Genomic DNA, 21,258 nt, shown 5'->3' with positions numbered 1-21,258 from the left:
TATAGAAAAGGAATCATGTTTAGTTTATATTTTTCCAAAAGGAAAAAGTAGGGCAAGATGGAAAGTTCAGGTCGGTAGACTTGAGCTCATCTTAAGAGAGAACTTTTTAACTGTCTCAACTATCCAAAGATGGGAATGATTGTTCCACGTAGTAGGATCCCACCACTAAAGGAGTTTAAGAGTATAAATAGTCAGTTACCAGGAAGCTGTAGTAAGAAAGGTTTTCTGTACTGGGTTAACTAGTTGACTCTGAGCATCTCTTTAAACTCAACGATTCTTTGCTTCTCTGAACATAGGCTCATAGTAATTTCTTTAAAATAAATATATTACTATCTACTTATTTAATATCAACTACCATGTAAATAGTAATTAAAATATCTTTTAAAAGACCATTTTCATACCATCTAATGAAGAGAATATGGCAGTTTGGGTTTTGAGTTTTTTTGTTTTCACTCTTATCTAAATACATAAACTCAAATTTCTTTAGATTTTCATCTCCTTAAATTTGAATATGTTTATATTATATTATAAACAAGATTACTGCTGCTAAGTCGCTTCAGTTGTGTCCAACTCTGTGCGACCCTATAGACGGCAGCCCACCAGGCTCCCCGGTCCCTGGGATTCTCAATTTTAAAATAAGGCATTTTTAGAAGCATAAACAGTTTAGTAATAGAATACCAGAAATTAAAAAACTGTCGAGCTAACAAACATGCTAGAATTGGGGAGAACTTCATTGGCATTTAAGTACATATGTCCTTAAAAGTAATAAAACTATTTCTCATTACACTAATCTATAGATTTTTCATTGAATTAGATGTGTCCCTAATAGAGAGCTCAACATTTCTAGTTATGGAAGGCTGGTTATACAGGCAATAAGATAAAAATCATAAAACATTGACATCTTTTATTTAATACCTTTCCTTTCCTTTCTCCTTTTGGTTCACCTGATAAAGTAACATCAGTATCTTCCAATCATCTTCAAGTTCTAAACAAAGAAGACACAGAGCAGGTCGTATGCCAACCCGGAGGAGTATAATCATTCCACAAGGGCAGCCCTCTTGGCTGCATTCAGCTGTAGAAATCAACCTTCAAATTTGGTTTATATGAGCAGGCATCACGTTGCAGAGCACAGGGATTCTGAATCAATTAGTCAGATCTAAAGCTTTAATTCACCATAATACGGTAATAAGCTAGACATGCTGTGGTATGCATTAACGCCCCAACTCTTTCCAATATTCCACTATGGGTTTTTTGTGTTTTTCTTTTTTCTTTAAGCCCAGTTTGTTAAGCGATACCAGCCTACGTTGTGTTATATGATCTTGCTGATACTGCAGATAAAATATAGCTGCTATTTATTTTGGTAATTTAATATGGTACAAAGACTTTGAAAAAATTATGCTGTTCACATGTTATTTCAGGGTAACAGTGACCCACCCTGATCCAGAGAAATCAAGTTAAACTGGGCCCAATGTTTTCCATTTTGTTTTGTAGCAACATGTTTCACCCCCCAAAAGCTGAAAACGCCAACTAGGTCAGGGAAGAACCCCCACTGACTATGATGTAAAAGCAAGCCCCACTCTAGCGTCAGTGCAGTCTATATTTTTCTCAAGTCATTTATGGTTTTCCAACTCCCGTTTCCAGTTTAGGGAACTAATAGCTTCTTTTAAAAATACTGTCTTTCTAAAATTATGTGGGGTGGAGGGTGAGGAAGTGGGGAAGACTTATCTGACCTCCTTCATTTGTCTTACAATGGAAGCGTACCCAACCGCTATCAAGAAATTCCAGGTGACATAAAAATCTAGATGCAGCCAACAAAAGTTTTCTGCCTTGTCTAGCAGAGTCAATCTAATAAACATAACTAAGTGTTCAGGAGTAAAAAGTGATAAAGAGCTAGGCAAGCAAATCTATCTGAAGTTCTCCCCAAAGGCTGTACTTTCTCACATTTATGCCTCTGGAAATGCTATTCTCTTTGCCAGGAATGTCAGTCAAAATCTTTTGGGAGCGAGTTGGGAAGTTCTACTGGTTCTTATCTATGTAAAGAAAAGGGAGGTCATATCATAATCCCCTGGAGAATTTCCCAAATCCACATGCCTTTTTCCTCTATACTGTCTGCCCACCCCTATGGGAATGCTGTTTTATAAAGTACCGAGTAATTACTGACTAGCTTGATGTGTTACACATTTGATGGAAAAAAAGGTAAGTGAAATGCTAAATATTTTCAGTCACTCAAGCTAACTTCCTGCTTCTTTCTTTTTTTCCATCTATCCTCTTTCTTGGTATTTTTGAAGGATGTTCTGTGTGTCAGGACCTCTACTAAGGATTGGAAATGGAGAAATAAATCAGACTTCATTTCTGTGGATCTTATGAAGATCTAGTTAGGGAAACAAAAACATACATAAAGAATTCATTTAGTGGGGAAATATATAGATACAGTTCTTCACTGGCATGGCTTCATTATGACTGGAGGGGAATGTACTGGAAAAGTCAAGACTCAAACAGGAGGGGTGAAAGCTTGGACATGGACTTTTGGTAAAGTCTTTTGATTGGTGTACTAAACACAAAATTTGTAGATCTTCCTCAGAGTCCCTCCAGCACTTCCTTCTTCTTTCTTAGTGTCCCAGCTGCACCATGAGGCCCCTCTTCTTCCTAACTTGATTGTGTTACCACTTTATAGAGCATGAGATTTTGCTTCCTGAGAGGTTCGGTTCAGTTCAGTTCAGTTCAGTTCAGTTCAGTTCAGTTCAGTCGCTCAGTCGTGTCTGACTCTTTGCGACCCCATGAATCGCAGCACGCCAGGCCTCCCTGTCCATCACCAACTCCCAGAGTTGACTCAGACTCACATCCATCGAGTCCGTGATGCCATCCAGCCATCTCATCCTCAGTCGTCCCCTTCTCCTCCTGCCCCCAATCCCTCCCAGCATCAGAGTCTTTTCCAGTGAGTCAACTCTTCTCATGAGGTGGCCAAAGTACTGGAGTTTCAGCTTTAGCATCAGTCCTTCCAAAGAAATCCCAGGGCTGATCTCCTTCAGAATGGACTGGTTGGATCTCCTTGCAGTCCAAGGGACCCTCAAGAGTCTTCTCCAACACCACAGTTCAAAAGCATCAATTCTTCGGCGCTCAGCCTTCTTCACAGTCCAACTCTCACATCCATACATGACCACAGGAAGGAGGCAGATGTTAGAGCCTAGAATTTCACGAAAATTAACTCCCCAGAGGTTGAACCTTGACCAATGGAAACAAGAGACCAGAGGAAACTCAACACATAATTTCTCTCTTCATTCTTCTCTCTATAGACTACTCTTAGGTATGGTTCTCTCTGCAAATCCAACAGAAATGGCTTCCCAAGGAGGTGAGTGATCACACTTGCTAAATAACCTTGTTGTTGTTCAGTCATTCAGTTGTATCTGACCCCATGGGCTGCAGGATGCCTGGCTTCCCTGTCCTTCGCCATCTCCTGGAGCTTGCTGGAACTCATGTCCATTGAGTCAGTCATGCCATCCAACTATCTCATCCTCTGTCATCCCTTTCTCCTCCTATCTTCAACCTTTTCCAGCATCAGGGGCTTTTCTGATGAGTTAGCTCTTTGAATCAAGTGGTCAAAGTATTGGAACTTCACCTTCATCATCGGTCCTACTAGTGAATATTCAGGATTGATTTCCTTTAGGATCAACTTGTTTGATCTCCTTGCAGTCCAAGGGACTCTCAAGAGTCTTCTCCAATGCCACAGTTCAAAAGCATCAATTGTTCGACATTCAGCATTCTTTATGGTCCAACTCTCCCATCCATACATGTCCACTGGAAAATCCATAGCTTTGACTATATGGACCTTTGTCAGCAAAGTTATGTATCTTTTCAACTTACAGGGAAGCAGTGGCCAATGAAGTAACCCATCACATCACGTAATTTCTCAACTCTCCTTGTCTCGGGTGCCTTTTCACTATAATCCCACTGTCCTTGGTTCTCCGAACCACTGTTATCTTCCTTTCTCCTCAACTTTTTGCCAATGTGTGCACAATCTATATGACTTTTCATTTCCTTTGGAAATGCTTAATAATTCAACCTTTTGTTTGAAGTTTTCTGTATGCATAGTTAAGCCTTTATTCAGTATTTTTGTTAACACCTGTCTACAGTTTTCCAATAGGCACAAGCTAATTAGTTGGAAAGATAAATTTTCTCAACCTGGAGCACGTATCAGTGGTTCAAAGACAACACATGTTCAAAGAAAATAAAGTATTCAAATACAACCACCCCCATCCCATTATTAATCCTGATAATATCCTGTCTAAGAGGAATATTTGACAAATTCACCACTCTATCCCCAAAACCGAGAACACTTCCAGCACAACATCTGTCACATGAGAAAAAGAAGTAAATAAAGATACAGAGCCTTATTTAAAATTCATGCAAACATATTTAGGATCAAGATCATGTCTCAGTCCTAAGCAAACCTTAAATGTGTAGTGGAAACACTACCCCTCTAAGAAGACTTTCTTGGGCCCCAATCATCCCTAAGTCACCCTCCATCCTTTGAATTCCCCAAAAGTTTTATTTGTTTATCTCTTATGACTTTTATCACTTTCTACTTGGAAGCATACTTAGATTTGTGCTTACGTCTTTCAGCTCTAGTTCATCTTCTCATTTTTTGGTACACGCATCCAAAATTTTGTGTTGTTGAACAGAAAGTTTGTGTGTGTGTGTGTGTGTGTGTGTGTGTGTGTGGATCATGGGTCATGAAACCAATTCAAACTATTACCTTTGGAAATACCATAATTATCTCAATCAAAATAATGTGGATGGAGAACAGGAAATTAATCCTGATAATACCCTGTCTAAGCAACCAAATGTATTTTTCCTCATCTGCTCAGCAACAGTTTACTAAGTCATGAAATCCAACCTAGAGGTTTGAAGGGGGAAAAATTGCAACCGTATCACATTTCCCCAGAGTAAGTGCCATAGGCATTCATCTGCTGATCTGTCTTCCACCATGCACATACTTAAGACAAATTGCATTATTATTATTATCTATTAAAGGAAAACCCAGGATCTCCCCCACATACCTTTCTTCTGGTTGACCCCAAATTTGCTTTGAGTCCATTTCCCTAACACTCACTCTGATTTTCCTCTAAACTTCTGGATCATAATTCAGCCAGATCATTAGTAATTTTCTTTCCTTATTGCATGATTTCTGTCTGCCTCTGGGTGGCTTTATTTTAATTAGAAAAAAAAAATAGAATGGAAAAGTTTCAGTTGTAAATACACAGAGGTTCTGTTGGCAAATACGAGTTTGGCAGAAGAAAGGTCCATGGTCAGCCTAGCTGCACTTTATTGGCTCAAAAACAAGAACAATTTTGAAGGAAATTAGTATAGTTTTTTTTAAGTGACAATTTTCTCCATCAGGTAGATTACACTATTTCCTGTTATTTTATGATACTGATATTTCACTTATACATTTTCTCCAGCTCCCATAAAATTTTCCATCTGGACTTTTCTAATCCCTTTGTAAGCCTCTGGATTCAGTTTCTCCTTGTCTTTCTTCCTCTCTTTCTCGCTCTCTTTCTTTTCTTTTCTTTCTTCTTCTTTTTTTTTTTTTAATTGTGAGTCTCCAGCAAACTTTATCAGATAGCAGGAAACATAAGTTTACATCTTAGCTAAGGAGCTTATCCACTCACAGAAAGTTACCCATATAGTTCTGGAGGGGAGGAGGTGTGGGTAGAAATCAGACTCAGCTACTAAAGTTACCTTGCCTGAAACCTCAGCTCATGTCTTGAATGGCTTACAACTAAAATCCTTGAAAATTAAGACTCAGGGATTCTGGTTGATAGACATTTTTCCATACAGGAGATGAAAGAGCAGGTACAGCCAGAGTTTCTTTCAAAGGGGGAGCAATTGGCTGTGGTCTGTAGGAAAAGAAAAATAAAGCAAATATTCTTTAAAAGCTTAAATAGTATCAAGCAGATCTCTTTCCCCCTCCGCTTTCCCAATGGAATGATAAAGTCTCCCCAGGCAGAGGAAAAGACAGAGACAGAACAAAGGCTGAAGCATCACGTGAATAAAGTTGCAGACTGATTACAGCTCCTGCAAGAGATTTTATTACTGATGGAACAAAATGGGAAACGTTTCTTTCTTTATGGACATTGCTTCCTGTTTCTGGAAAACAGTGTGCTTGTCTCTTTCACTCCCCCAACATGGCAGGTCAGTTGATTTCCCCTTGGTCGTCTTTGTTTATTGACCATGCCATGGTTTAACTTTTCCCACACTGGACAGATCTTTGTCCTTCATCCTATCCCTGGTGGCCTCATTCCAGTATTTTTTCCACGACTTCTGGAATTTTACTAGCATCCCAGGGATATTTGTTTAAAGAAAAATATGGGAATGATAATGACCATGTTTACTGGAACTTTTAAGTAGGAAAGCTAGGAATGAATATCAAATTCTAAAAGGTAGAGTGCTTCCTCTGTCCAAATGTAGAACAGGATGAACAGACTATTGACGGTGTAATCATCTCCAGGATCTGCAGGGAGCTCCGTGCACAGAGAGCACACAAAGAGGGCTCTTGAGACAGACATAGAAACATAAGTGATGCCCAAGACCCTCTCGCGGGGGAAGATGCTGTGGCATTAACAACCAGTAACATAGCCTTCTTGCTTCTTAGTGTTCTGGAGTTTAATTCCAGGGTGAGAATTCAGGCTCTGTGCTTCATTCTGTGGGCAAAGATAACACAAAACCTTAGGCAATTATCTAGGTAATTCATAGCAAAGAAAAATTATATCGAAAACAAAACCTTCATTGTATTTCCAAGCAAATATATTGATTGCTCATTTATCCAAATCAAATTCAAAATACTGCCTAACACCTAAAAGACTTGTGTCATATTTGCACAGTGAATGAATAAATCACAGATTCCCAATTCCCTATTTTGCCTAATCAATAGCACCTCAGGACTGGAATTGAAATATGTTATATTGAACATTTTATGTATCGCCCCTAAATACTTAACATAAAAGTACCCAAATTGCCAGCCATTTTATGATTCAGGGCCTACTTTTATGCCATTGTATTCTTGCAAATGCAAAACCACTTCTTGAAATTATGTTGCTTGCCAAGAAATCTCCCAGTTTTGGCTTGCAAAAACTATCAAAATTAGATTTTTTTCTGGGGACTGAAATTATCTCTTGGAGAAAAATTTCAGATGGGAGTTGTCTGCAGAACAATTTACTAAAAGTGGACCATAAGCATCCTGTTAAAAACAATATTTAGGGAAATAGCATATTCATCTATTAAAATTCCAATAATTACTTATTCATTGACTGAAATTAACATTTCATCATTGCTCTGAATAGTGGTTATATTTGGAGTCTGACTTTTTTCCCATCTTTTCTTCCCCCCATTTACACTTTATGTATTTATTTTTGGCTGCTCTAGGATTTTTTTGCTGTTTGAGGGCTTTAGAGGCACATAGGCTTAGGAATTGTGGCACCGGGCTTAGTTGCTCTGCAGCATGTGGAATCTTCGTGGGCCAGGGACTGAACCACTTCTGCTTTATTGACTATGTCAAAGCCTTTGACTGTGTGGATCACAATAAACTGTGGAAAATTCTGAAAGAGATGGGAATACCAGACCACCTGACTTGCCTCTTGAAAATCCTGTATGCAGATCAGGAAGCAACAGTTAGAACTGGACATGAAACAACAGACTGGTTCCAAATAGGAAAAGGAGTACATCAAGGCTGTATATTGTTACCCTGCTTATTTAACTTATATGCAGAGTTCAGTTCAGTGGCTCAGTCGTGTCCAACTCTTTGCGACCCCATGAATCACAGCAGGCCTCCCTGTCCATCACCAACTCCCGGAATTCACTCAGACTCACGTCCATTGAGTCAGTGATGCCATCCAGCCATCTTATCCTCTATTGTCCCCTTCTCCTCCTGCCCCCAATCCCTCCCAGCATCAGAGTCTTTCCCAATGAGTCAACTCTTCACATGAGGTGGCCAAAGTACTGGAGTCTCAGCTTTAGCAACAGTCCTTCCAAAGAACACCCAGGACTGATCCCCTTTAGAATGGACTGGTTGGATCTCCTTGCAGTCCAAGGGACTCTCAAGAGTCTTCTCCAACACCACAGTTCAAAAGCATCAATTCTTCAGCACTCAGCTTTCTTCACAGTCCCACTCTCACATCCATACATGACCACTGGAAAAACCATATGCAGAGTACATCATGAGAAATGTGGGGCTGGATGAAGCACAAGCTGGAATCAAGATTGCCAGGAGAAATATCAATAACCTCAGGTATGCAGATGACACCACCCTTATGGCAGAAAGTGAAGAACTGAAGAGCCTCTTGATGAAAGTGAAAGAGGAGAGTGAAAAAGTTGGCTTAAAGAACAACATTCAGAAAACTAGGATTATGGCATCTGGTCCCATCACTTCATGTCAAATAGATGGGAAACAGTGGAAACAGTGGCTGACTTTATATTTTTGGGCTCCAAAATCATTGCAGATGGTGACTGCAGCCATGAAATTAAAAGCCACTTACTCCTTGGAAGGAAAGTTATAACCAATCTAGACAGCATATTAATAAACAGAGACTACTTTGTCAACAAAGGTCCATCTAGTCAAGGCTATGGTTTTTCCATTAGTCATGTATGGATGTGAGAGTTGGGCTATAAAGAAAGTTGAGCACCAAAGAATTGATGCTTGTGAACTGTGGTGTTGGAGAAGACTGTTGAGAGTCCCTTGGACTGTAAGAAGATCCAACCAGTCCATCCTAAAGGAAATCAGTCCTGGGTGTTCATTGGAAGGACTGATGTTGAAACTGAAACTCCAATATTTGGGCCACCTGATGCAAAGAGCTGACTCATTTGAAAAGACCCTGATGTTGGGAAAGATTGAGGGCAGGAGGAGAAGAGGATGAGATGGTTAGATGGCATCACTGACTCAACGGACATGAATTTGGGTAAATTCTGGGAGTTGGTGATGGACAGAGAGGCCTGGTGTGCTGCGTTTCATGGGGTCACAAAGAGTCAGACACGACTGAGCGACTGAACTGAACTGAACACCTGCACTGGCAGGTGGATTCTCAACTGCTAGGCCACCAGGGAAACTCTCTCTTCCTCATTTAGAAGTTAAGTATTCTTCTGGCTTTCCAGTGTAAAAATGACATATATAAGTAAATTCAGCAGATTGACATGGGACAGCGGCCAGTTTTATTTCTTGTGTTCCCTTCTAAGATGCTGAGTCACATCTGTCCTCCCTAATGTGTTCAGGAATTCTTATCCAGCATCTCCCTTATTGCTCTAATTTGTCAACCTTTCACCTCCAAATGATGCATAAAGAAGAAAATGTTTTTTCCTCTCTTTTCATCCAAATTATCAAAGTAACACATTTGCTGACACTGAGATGAGATAAATCCAACCACCAAGGAAACAATGAGGGCAAAGTCCAGGAGGAAAGAAAGTAGAAAATGTCCTGTAGGCTGATTTTCTAACTTAATTGAGTCATCTGAGGGATTTAGCTGGCTAAATAATTCTTATGTTCCATTCCTGGTTTGGGAAGATCCCCTGGAGAAGGAAATGGCAACCCACTCCAGTATTCTTGCCTGGGAAATCCCATGGACAGAAGAGTTGGACATGACTTAGCAACTAAACAGCAACAACAACAAATATATAACATAAAATTGACTATCTTAACCATTTTTAAAGTTCAATAGTTCGTAAGCATAATCACATTGTCATACAATAGATGTTCAGATTATACCCGTTAAACAACTTCCTTTCTGCTAGCCCCTGTCAGTCATCTTTCTGGCTTCTGTTTTAAAGACTTTAACTTCTTTACATACATCTTGTAAGTGAAATCATACAGTATTTTCCACTGTGGCTTGCGTATTTCACTTAGCGTAAGTGAATCCTCAAGATTCATTCATGTTTCAGCATATGTCAGAATCGTCTTCCTTTTCAGGCTAATATTCCATTGTATATATTATCCAATTTTATTTGTCCATTCATCCATCGGGAAGCTGCATGCTTTTTTACAGATTTTTGCAAAGATGTTTTCTAACTTGTTGTTACCACACTGGCAAATTGCGAACATGGTAATAATTCCTTCCCCTGAAATAAATTATATCTTTATATCAGAAAGGGAAAACGGGAAATGATGGCTTATACTGCATTTCCCATAAAGTGAAAGTGTTCTTGCCTGGAGAATCTCAGGGATGGGGGAGCCTGGTGGGCTGCCGTCTCTGGGGTCGCACAGAGTCGGACACAACTGAAGCAACTTAGCAGCAGCATAAAGTGAGCTTACCTGACCCAGTCACTATATAAGTATTTTGACTTTTAAAAATTTAGATGTCCAAATGATTATATTCTGTCACCCTTTTGACGAAAAAGTCAAGTCAAATCTAAAGCTTTATTTGTAGGTCAAACGCAACGTCCACACTTCTGGAAATTCAGGCTGTAATACTACAGAGTCAGCTTTTGGATGTCAAACCTTAAGGAAAATCTATCTTTTGTCAGTATATTAACTCAGCTTTGGCCCATTCCTACAGTGCTCAGAGTAATTCTCTTACAAATATACCTATTTGTAGCAGCTAATATGCCCAAGAAAAGGGGCAATTTCTTTCCTTTCCATGAGGAATCTGTTACCCAAGGTACATCATAAATGTGATAAGGGGCCTGGGGGTGGGAAGATTACTCATCTGGATTTAATACTTAGAGGATTATCAGATAAAATGCACAATACCCAGTTAAATTTGCATTTTAGGTAATCGAGGAAGAATGTTCTAGTGTAAGTATGATCTGTGCAACATTTGGGACATACTAAAACATTCTTCATTTGGTTACTTGAAATTCATATTTAACTGAGCATCTTCTATTTTTATTTGCTACTCAGTGATTCCCACCCTCATCAGTAGGAGCTTGAACTGCGAGCTGCGTAATAGAGGAGACAATCAAATAAAGTGTAGGAACACTAGGGGGCGCTGCAAGAAACTGAGAGCAGGCTGGCTGTTGGCGTTGGATGAGGTCTGTAATCCTTGGTTGGAAGAGGGCCTCTCCTCCCAGCCACACTGTAAAGGGCTGTGCGGCACTGAGGACCACGTGAGGACCGGCGTGACGCAGGGGCAGAATCACCCTCAGAGCCACACCAGCCAGCGCCCCACAGGGACAGGGCCAGCCAAGCGGGCTGGGCCACTGGCGACTGGAAGGACCCCTCGCCACCAGCCAGAGCTACAGAAGCAACAGTTATGGCTACCAGCACTTGATGAGGCGTTGGCCTCAGCAACCACAATGAAAGAATTTCACTAACTTCCAAGAAAGGACATCTGAGCTTCCCAGGTATTCTGCCAAAGAGGGGAGAGTGGATATTTGGGACCTAAAGTTCTAACAATTCGAGTGGTGGGAGCTTGTTTCTGAACCTCTTTTTAATCCCATTGCCTTGGCCCCTTTACTGACCACCCCCACCCCCTGCCACACACACACACACACACACACACACACACACACACGAGTGTGTGAGAACCAGAGTGAGGTTCTCAAAAGTCAAAGCTAACCAGGCTTCTTAGGAGCAGAAAATATTTCATCCATGTCCCCCACCAACTTCTGAAAGTAGCTAATGACGTGGACTGCACTGGCCTTCTCGACTTACCTTCCTCTATGGAACTTCTGCAGACACTTCACTGCATGCCCCAGCCTTCCAGGTATAAAGGGAAACCTTCAAAGTTAAAGAGACATGAGTGGTTAAAAAAAATAATAATAAAACCAGTCAATGCCCAAAACTATAGTACAGATAAGTCTTCATAAATGCCGTAGAATCAGTTTGGAGCTTCATGTCCTATGTGGGAGGCACTTCCCTTTCTGAGTCCTTAAGAGAAATATGGGAATTGCGGGGAACAGTCTAAAAGTCAATCACCTCTTTGCATCCTTTCTCAGGCTTCAATCTTCACTCACATTCTCTATTCCAGAAGCTTGACAGCTTGGAAACCAGGTTCTGAAGGTTTGAGAAGTCACCCCACCCACTACACATACCTTTCTTTAAAAAAATATGAATTCCATTTAAAGTCAGAGTGAAACATTTCTACAAGCTCTGAACACTTACCTGATCTGGGTCTCTTATCAGAGAGAAAATATGAAAATAACCATCAGCTTGCCCAGTGATATGAGTCACCTGCTGGTGTTACCCAACAGAGGAGAAATACTGGCAGACTATTTTGAAGAAAGTTGCTCACAACACATGACTTAACTTTATTCTTCTTGGTAACAGAACCAGAAAGAGTGAATTAAATTGCGACTTAAAATGTTTTTGGAAGCCTAATTCAGGTCTCTACTGAGAGGATCTAGAATGTACGGTGCAGAGCAGAACACCGTTGACCTGGAACCTTTAAGGTCACCTCTCTACAAGATGATTGCCCATGTGATATGATTAGAAGATTCTGGCAACCGTCTCGTAGACTGGTCAGCCTGTATGCCCAATATTGCCAATGTTAATTAAGACATCTATGAAAATGCATGAGGAGGCAGAAAGTAAATTCAAAAATATACTACACTGTTGGTAATTTGCAACTTTACTCAAAAGCACCACCAGAGCACAGACCTGTATAAAGCGTGATGCTCCTGGAAAAGCAAGCCAGATTTTACTGCCAGCATGCCAGGAATGAGGCTCCTGTCTTTGCATAGTGCTTTATTGATTACAAAACAGTTTTATATACATTTTCTCCGTTGATTCTTAGAATATTTGTGTGATGTGAATGCTATGGTTCATATTTTGTGTTTAAACAAAGCTTATCTTCCTCTCCAGGCTCATTTTCCACATTTCTCTTAAACTCTCCCCAGTTTCCCCAGACCCCCAGCTGCCTTCCTCGCAATCTGTGTTCCCAGCAAACTGAAATTTTCTGAATGTCTTGATAGCAGCCCCTCCCATCTCCTCAGCTAATAAAATGAAATTCCTTCTTTGCAAAACAGTTTTTCTTCAAACATTTGCTTAATCTTTAACATCTCAGCTTAAAGCATGACAAAGCTTTATCCGACCCTGTAGGGCTCCTGCACATCCCCCAAAGCAGCTCTGAATGCACTTGACTGTAACTACATGTTTCACGGCCTGTCTTCTCCACCCAGCTGCCAATTCCGTGAAAGCAGATCTCACGCCCAGTGCCGAAAACACTGCCTGAGGTACGTGCCTGAAATATTTGTTCCATGAACAAATGAAGTGACTTCCCCAGGATCAGGGGGAGGTGAAGGCCAGCCCTGGAACTAGCATCCAGTCTCTAATTCGTGTGCAAGTGCCAGTTGTTCATGTAGTTGGACTGATTTATGTGTTTTCAAGATGAAAGAGAACAGTCATTGGGTCAGAAGATGTTCTGAATAACTAGGAGTACAAGCAGAACTCTCAGTAAATATTAATCAACCCAATGTTAAAATTCATTCCACAGATCTTGGCTATATTGCCAAACTGTTCACCGTCCACTAAAGTCAGGCTGTAGACCTTATTCTAATGGAAATTGGAGCTCCATCATGAGAAACACATCTTGTTATTTACTTGTTTATTAGCATCTCGAAGCAACTTTACTAGTAACGGAGAACAAAGTTGGCATATCATGTAATTTAAATATTAACCATTTTTTGTTGTTGTTTAGTTGCTAAGTCATGTCAGACTCTTTTGTGACCCCATAGACTGTAACCTGCCTGGTTTCTCTGTCCATGGGATTTTCCAGGCAAGAATACTGGAGTGTGTCGTCATTTCCTTCTTCAGGGGATTTTCCCGACCCAGGGACTGAACCCACGTCTTCTGCTTTGGCAGGTAGTTTCTTTCCCCCTACCAGGGAATCCCTAAATATTAAACATCAGTTCAGTTCACTTCAGTCGCTCGGTCCTGTCTGACTCTTTGTGACCCCATGGACTGCAGCACGCCAGGACAGCCTGTCCATCACCAAATCCTGGAGCTTGCTCAAACTCATGTCCAATGAGTACGTGATGCTATCCAACCATCTCATCTCGGTCTTCCCCTTCTCCTCCTGCCTTCAGTCTTTCCCAGCATCAGGGTCTTTTCCAGTGAGTTGGTTCTTCGCATCAGGTGGCCAAAGTATTGGAGCTTTAGCTTCAGCATCAGTCCTTCTGATGAATATTCAAGACTGATTTCCTTTAAGATTGACTGGTTTGATCTTGCAGTCCAAGGGACTCTCAAAAGTCATCTCCAACACCACAGTTCAAAAGCATCAGTTCCTCAGGGCTCAACTTTCTTCAGGGTCCAATCCTCACATCTGTACCTGACTACTGGAAAAACCATAGCTTTGACTAGATTGACTTTTGTTGGCAAAGTAATGTCTCTGCTTTCTAATATGCTGTCTAGGTTGGTCATAGCTTTTCTTTCAAAGAGCAAGCATCTTTTAATTTCATGGCTGCAGTCACCATCTGCAGTGATTTTGGAGCTCAAGAAAATAAAACCTGTCACTGTTTCTGTTGTTTCCCATCTATTTGCCATAAAGCAAGGGGACCGGATGCCATGATCTTAGTTTTTTGAATGTTGAGTTTTAAGCCAGACTTTTCACTCTCCTCTTTCATTTTCATGAAGAGGCTCTTTAATTCCTCTTCAGATTTTGCCATAGGGTGGTGTTATCTGCATATCTGAGGTTATTGATATTTCTCCAGGCAATCATTTTTCTAGTTTGCTTCATCCAGTCTGGCATTTTGCATGATGTACTCTGCACACAAGTTAAATAAGCAAGTCTTAACATACTCCTTTCCCAATTTGGAACCAGTCTGTTGTTCCATGTCCAGTTCAAACTGTTGTTTCTTGACCTGCATGCAGGTTTCTCAGGAGACAGGTAGGGTAGTCTGGTATTCCCATTGCTTGAAGAATTTTCCACAGTTTTTTGTGATCCACACAGTCAACGCCTTTGGCATAGTCAATAAAGCAGAAGTGGATGTTTTTCTGGAACTCTCTTGCTTTTTCTATGATCCAGTGGATGTTGACAGTTTGATCTCTGGTTTCTCTGCCTTTTCTAAATTCATCTTGAACATCTGGAAGTTCATGGTTCACATGAACTCCAACACACTGTTGAAGACTGGCTTGGAGAATTTTGAGCATTACTTTGCTAGCGTGCGAGATGATTACAATTATGTGGTAGTTAGAACATTTGGGGGGATTGACTTTCTTTGGGGTTGAAATGAAAATTGGCATTTTCCAGTCCTGTGGCCACTGCTAAGTTTTCCAAATTTGCTGGCATATTGAGTGTAGAAACTTAACAGCATCATCTTTTAGGACTTGAAATAGCTCAGCTGGAATTCCATCACTTCATAATATGCTTCAAAAAGTGTCAGACTGGAACTCTACCATCATCTTCTCCCTCAATCAAGCAACTTGAATTTTAAATGCAAAGATGATACAGTTGGTTCACACACAGTGTTCTCCATAACCTGAGCATATGAGATATCTTTGAGCAAGGTGAGGAGTGTTTCTGATGTGGTCGCATCATCAAGGATTCAACCAAATGAGTCAGCATTCTCCACCAACATCAAATTATCTTTCACTTCTATATCTGTCTGCAGCTTTTACATCATCTTTTTAAATATTTGTGTCTTTTCTCATTTGCTATCCCATTGTGTTCAGCTACATTTGCATTCAAACCCTCATTCTCCAATGAATGTTCCTGTCTGATTTCTTTTTTCCCATCTTGGAACAGAAGCAAATGACATACCTCTGAAATCTACACCTCTCATTTCTTTTTTGGTCAATCCACTAAGTCATCACCCTCTCACTTTTCTCCACCGAAATGGGTGGTGGTTTCACCTGATTACCCAAAGTATAGTGTTATCAAGCAACTTGATCATGGCATCCGGTCCCATCACTTCATGGGAAATAGATGGGGAAACAGTGGAAACAGTGTCAGACTTTATTTTTTTGGGCTACAAAATCACCGCAGATGGTGACTGCAGCCATGAAATTAAAAGACACTTACTCCTTGGAAGAAAAGTTATGACCAACCTAGACAGCATATTCTAAAGCAGGGACATTACTTTGCCGACTAAGGTCTGTCTAGTCAAGGCTATGGTTTTTCCTGTGGTCATGTATGGATGTGAGAGTTGGACTGTGAAGAAGGCTGAAGGCCGAAGAATTGATGCTTTTGAACTGTGTTGTTGGAGAAGAATCTCTTGAGAGTCCCTTGGACTGCAAGGAGATCCAACCAGTCCATTCTGAAGGAGATCAACCCTGGGATTTCTTTGGAGGGAATGATGCTAAAGCTGAAACTCCAGTACTTTGGCCACCTCATGAGAAGAGTTGACTCATTGGAAAAGACTCTGATGCTGGGAGGGATTGGGGGCAGTAGAAGGGGATGACCGAGGATGGGATGGCTGGCTGGCATCACAGACTCGGTGGATATGAGTCTGAGTGAACTCTGGGAGTTGGTGATGGACAGGGAGGCCTGGCGTGCTGCGATTCATGGAGTCGCAAAGAGTCGGACACGACTGAGCGACTGAACTGAACTGAACTGAACTGAACTGATAGTGTTATCTCACTCTGAGTGGATGAGCTGACATTGACTGTCACAATTCAGATGCTAGGGAATTGTTTGTGATCACAAAATATATAGGCTTACAAATCAACTCAGCTCAACCAGAAGCAATCTTTGAATCTTTCCTTCAATTCAAAACAGAAATTTCTAAAAAAGATAATTTCATTACTTTTAGGGGAACACTTAAGCCCTAGCTCTTCGTATTTCCTTGGAAGGGAGGAAAATTCCATTTACTCCCTAAAAGGGAAAAATGAAAGAAATGTTTTTGTCCTTTCTATCTTTTATTCACTCCCTAAGAGTGAAAAGATTGGCAGGAATGAAAGAAGGAACAGAATATGCATCAAGCAGTCCTTTCTAGTAGATTCAAGCATGCTTTCCATGTCTGCTCCTACCAGGTACAGCCTGCCTGCTCTGTGCTGTCATAAATTGGTTCAACTTATGGGAAAGAATTTAGGAAACTTGATTATAGCCTCTTCTTTAGGCCATGTTTTTCAATCTGTTATTTCCGATCCAAAAGCCAATATTCATTTATCTTATCTTACTTATTAGTCTACCTGGTTCAGAATATGGAGGAAGACAAGGATAGGATTAATTACCAAATCTCAACAAGCATCTACTTTTCTATTTTCTCTCAGAGCCCTTGGCTGGTTACATTATTTATATCTTGCTGCCGCCAGGAAAAATGTAGGCATTTGTAATCTTACATACTATAGTATGAATCCTGCTGCTTATAAGATTTGTGACCTTCCGCTGAATGAATTAACTTCCCTCTGCCTCAATTCTCTCATGTCAAAGACCAAAAATAGTCATCTTATTCTGTTTTATTCAGAATGTAATGAGTTAATTATATGCAGCTAATAAGCAGTGTCTGGCATGGCGAGGTCTTGGTTGGAATCCTAGCTCTGTCACTTACAAAGGTTAAGATGTTTCCTGAAAGTCCCTAAAGATAAAGCTAAGCAGAAGATAGAGGATGTTATCTGCATGAAGCCTGTAACGTTTATCTCAGGAGAGAGTGCGTTATCTAAAATAAACCAATGAATGTCTGTAACAAAACAGAAAAAGACTCACAGACTCACAAACCTGTGGGGAAAGGAAGGGGAGGAAGGGTATGGGATTATAGGGGTATGGGATTATGAGATACAAACTACTAGGTATAAAATAGACAAGTGACAAAGATATATCACATAACACAGGGAATTAGAGCCATTATCTTGTAGTAACCTTAAGGAAGTAGAATCTGTAAAAATACTGAATCACTATGCTGTATACCTGAAACTAGTATAATATTATCAATCAACTATGCTTCAATAAATAATAAGTAAATAGAAGATAATAATAAAATAAATATCTTAGGTGGTTTAGATTCACCAATTAGTATTCAACTATCCCTGTCTTTCCTCCTGGGAGGAGAGTGGTCTCTCCCCACAATTCTGCTGAGAAAAGTGTGTGTAAGAAACTGCTATTTACTGTAAAGCTCAAACAAGCAGCACATGGTTACCCATTTCAGTGGTAAGGGAACAGAGAGCCATGATCTGCCCTTCAAGCCTGATGCAGAGTCTTTTGAAAACCTCATCAGGAAAGTCTCCGATTTTCAGCTCTCATGAGCAAATCCAAGTGGGTTAGATGCTGAGATAAAGAGCCCACATTGGGTAAGTGGGGCCATTGTGTTTGAACAAACACCTTTGAAAGGTAAGGATAGTCTGAATTTTTCCTTCTCCTAGAAACTGAAACTAGGGCTATTTTGGATTTCTTTATCCTGCCCTCTTGTGCAATTTCCTTTTCACTCTCAACTTCATTTTGCTCTACTTGTCATCACTTCATATTCTATGGATGGTATAAGCTCTCCTTTGTTCCTGCTATTTCAAGCTTCCTCCTTATCAGGGGACTGATACATGTTCCTTCTTTGCTCTGTGGTCTCAACATCAGAATTGAAACCTCTAGACATGCTGGAGCCACACTGTTGAATCCCAGAAGAGCTAAAGGAGCTCATTTTCTTTGCTGAGACATTTGCAGTTTCCTCTCTGAGGTTCAAAATTTTTTTTTTTTTTTAAGGAGTTAGTTCATCTAATTGGGACTCCCAGAACATTTTTCTCCTATCAAAATGTTATGGAGGTTAGCAGGGGGTTGCCCTGTCACCTTCTATAATGAGAAAAAATGGTTTCAAAGGGAAGTTGTATGGCCAGTGTCTGTGTTGGTTTTATTATTATTATTGTTTGGTGCTACACATCAACAGGAAGTAGTAACAGTTTTAGTATTCATTTGAGCCCAGGGTCCATTTTATCCACATGTGGACCATATAACTCCTTAAAGCACGTTGGTCTCCCTTACCTGCTTGTTGATACCTGAGGTTACTTCTGTAGAAGAGAGAGCCTTTCAATCGCCAAGCAGGGAGGAAAATCAAGATGAAAATGCCGCTGTTTAATAAAGTGATTTCTTGGCTAAGACAGTGGCCCTCCACCTGGCTTACTTCTACCCCAGGAACCTGAAGGATATGGCACATGGCCACATGACAGCGGCCATCAGTGGCAGTCATTCTCCCCAGACTGAGGAGCAGAAAGCTTTAAGAATCACAGACACTGATTCCTTTTCAAAGAATAGGATTTGATAGAGGGATAGACACTGGGAGAAAGGAGCCATAGGATAGGGAAGTCAAGAGCACTAAAGATAAAGTTGGAGGACTTCTTAACTCTGCCCACGGTTGACCCTGTCAAAAGCCAAAAGCACAAACTCTTCTGTGAAGTGCTGGAGTCCTGCTGATACAGAGCTGCTGCACTATGAAGACTCCCAGTTCGTACTTCCATATTGATTGTTCCAGCATCTTTATGTCTACTCTTAGTTGGATCTGACGAAGCCTGAAGTGTGCAGTGCCCCCCGCCCTCACACCTTCTCAGTTGCATAAGGAGCAAGCAATCTCTTCAGGGCAAGTAGAGACCCATGGAAGGACTACATATGATACAGAGTGGATAGATGTGAAGCTACAAAGGTAGGAACCTGGTCACTGTTCATTAAGGAGTAGTGTGTATCCCATACAAAGGAGGGATTTGATGCATATGTAATTCTTATTACTTCTCTGTCATACATCAGTGCACTATTTGGGTTCATGTTTGGGATCGCATGTACACCCATGATGGATTCATGTCAATGTATGGCAAAACCAATACAGTATTGTAAAGTAAAATAAAGTAAAAATAAAAATTTAATTTAAAAAAAAAGAAGAAGAAGAAATGGAAGTTTTGAGTCTCTAAATAACTTGGTCACAGCCACAGACTCCAAAAGTCTTTGGTCTTTCTACAACATCATATTCTCTTCTTCTTTCATACTCTGCAAAAATATTCAAGACCCACAGGTAAAATTTCCAGCTACTGGACAGATAGACAATCCTAGCCCAATTGCTAGGGTGAATATTTTTTCAAGAGAGACATTTTTTAGACTCATTCCTGGGAATTTGACCTGGGTATCCTAATATGATAATCAACTAGATTAAGCATGACTCAGGTGAGCTAAGAAAAGTGTTTATGAAACAGATCAAACAGTTTGTTCATTCACTCACTAGGCATGCATTAGGGTCAAAATTTTGAAGCTACACAAGATCCTACTCTGCCTGACAACCTCCTAAAGGAAAAGCTGGCTTTCTGCTATAGTCCTCTGTGATTCTCAGAGGAGCAGCACCAGCAGCCCTTGGAAATTTGTTAGAAATGCAAATTTTTGGACTCCCTGGAAGTCCAGTGGCTAAGACTCTGCACTTTCAATGCAGGGGGCAAGTGTTTGATCCCTGGTCAGGGAGCTAAGATCTCCCATGTCATGTGGAAAAAAAGAAAGAAAGAAAGAAGAAATGCAGATCCTGCAGCCATATCCAGTAGGTCTGGACCTACTGAATCAAAAACTCTGAGGATAGAGCTGGGCAATCAGTGTTTTAACAAAAAGGCTTCCAGGAGATTCTAAGGCACATAAAGTTAGAGAACCACTGGCTTTTCCCTCCTACACCTTGATTGAGGGCTTCCCGGGTAGCTTAGCTGGTAAAGAATCAGCCTGCAATGCAGGAGACCCCGCTTCAATTCCTGGGTCAGAAAGCTCCCCTGGAGAAAGGATAGACTGCCTACTCCAGTGTTCTTAGGCTTCCCTGGTGGCCCAACAAATTGTGGAAAATTCTTCAAGAGATGGGAATACCAGACCACTTGACCTGCCTCTTGTGAAACCTGCATGCAGATCAAGAAGCAACAGTTAGAATCAGACATGGACAACGGACTGGTTCCAAATTGGGAAAGGAGTACCTCAGGCTGCATATTGTCACCCTGCTTATTTAACTTATATGCAGAGTACATCACGAGAAACGCTGGGCTGGATGTAGCACAGGCTGGAATCAAGACAGCTGGGAGAAATATAATAACCTCATATGTAGATGACACCATCATGAAGGCAGAAAGAGGGATTACAGAGCCTCTTGTTGAAGGTATAAGAGGAGAGTGAAAAAGCTGGCTTAAAACTCAACATTCAAAATATAAGGATCATGGCACCCAGTCCCATCACTTTATGGCAAATAGATAGGGAAACAGTGACAGACTTTATTTTCTTTGGCTCCAGAATCACTGTGGACAGTGACTGTAGCTATGAAATTAAAAGACACTTGCTCCTTGGAAGAAAAACAGACAAACCTAGATAGTATATTAAAAAGCAGAGACATTACTTTGCTGACAAAGGTCCATATAGTCAAAGCTATGGTTTTCCCAGGAATCATGTACAGATGTGAGAGCTGGACAATAAA

General features: G+C 40.7%; 1 long non-coding RNA gene across 1 annotated transcript; it reads right to left on the bottom strand.

The window, feature by feature from the left end:
- Nucleotides 1-6,066: 6,066 nt before the first annotated feature.
- Nucleotides 6,067-12,075, bottom strand: LOC138416000 (uncharacterized). The gene is made up of 3 exons (XR_011247474.1): nucleotides 11,900-12,075; nucleotides 11,636-11,701; nucleotides 6,067-6,701 (listed from the first exon to the last, which is right to left on the bottom strand). It is a non-coding gene; the product is annotated as an uncharacterized lncRNA (long non-coding RNA).
- Between the last annotated feature and the right edge of the window lie 9,183 nt (nucleotides 12,076-21,258).

Source organism: Ovis canadensis, chromosome 12 (genome assembly GCF_042477335.2).
Source record: "Ovis canadensis isolate MfBH-ARS-UI-01 breed Bighorn chromosome 12, ARS-UI_OviCan_v2, whole genome shotgun sequence".
Classification (NCBI taxonomy): Eukaryota; Metazoa; Chordata; class Mammalia; order Artiodactyla; family Bovidae; genus Ovis; species Ovis canadensis.
This window is presented reverse-complemented; position numbering and strand designations above follow the sequence as displayed.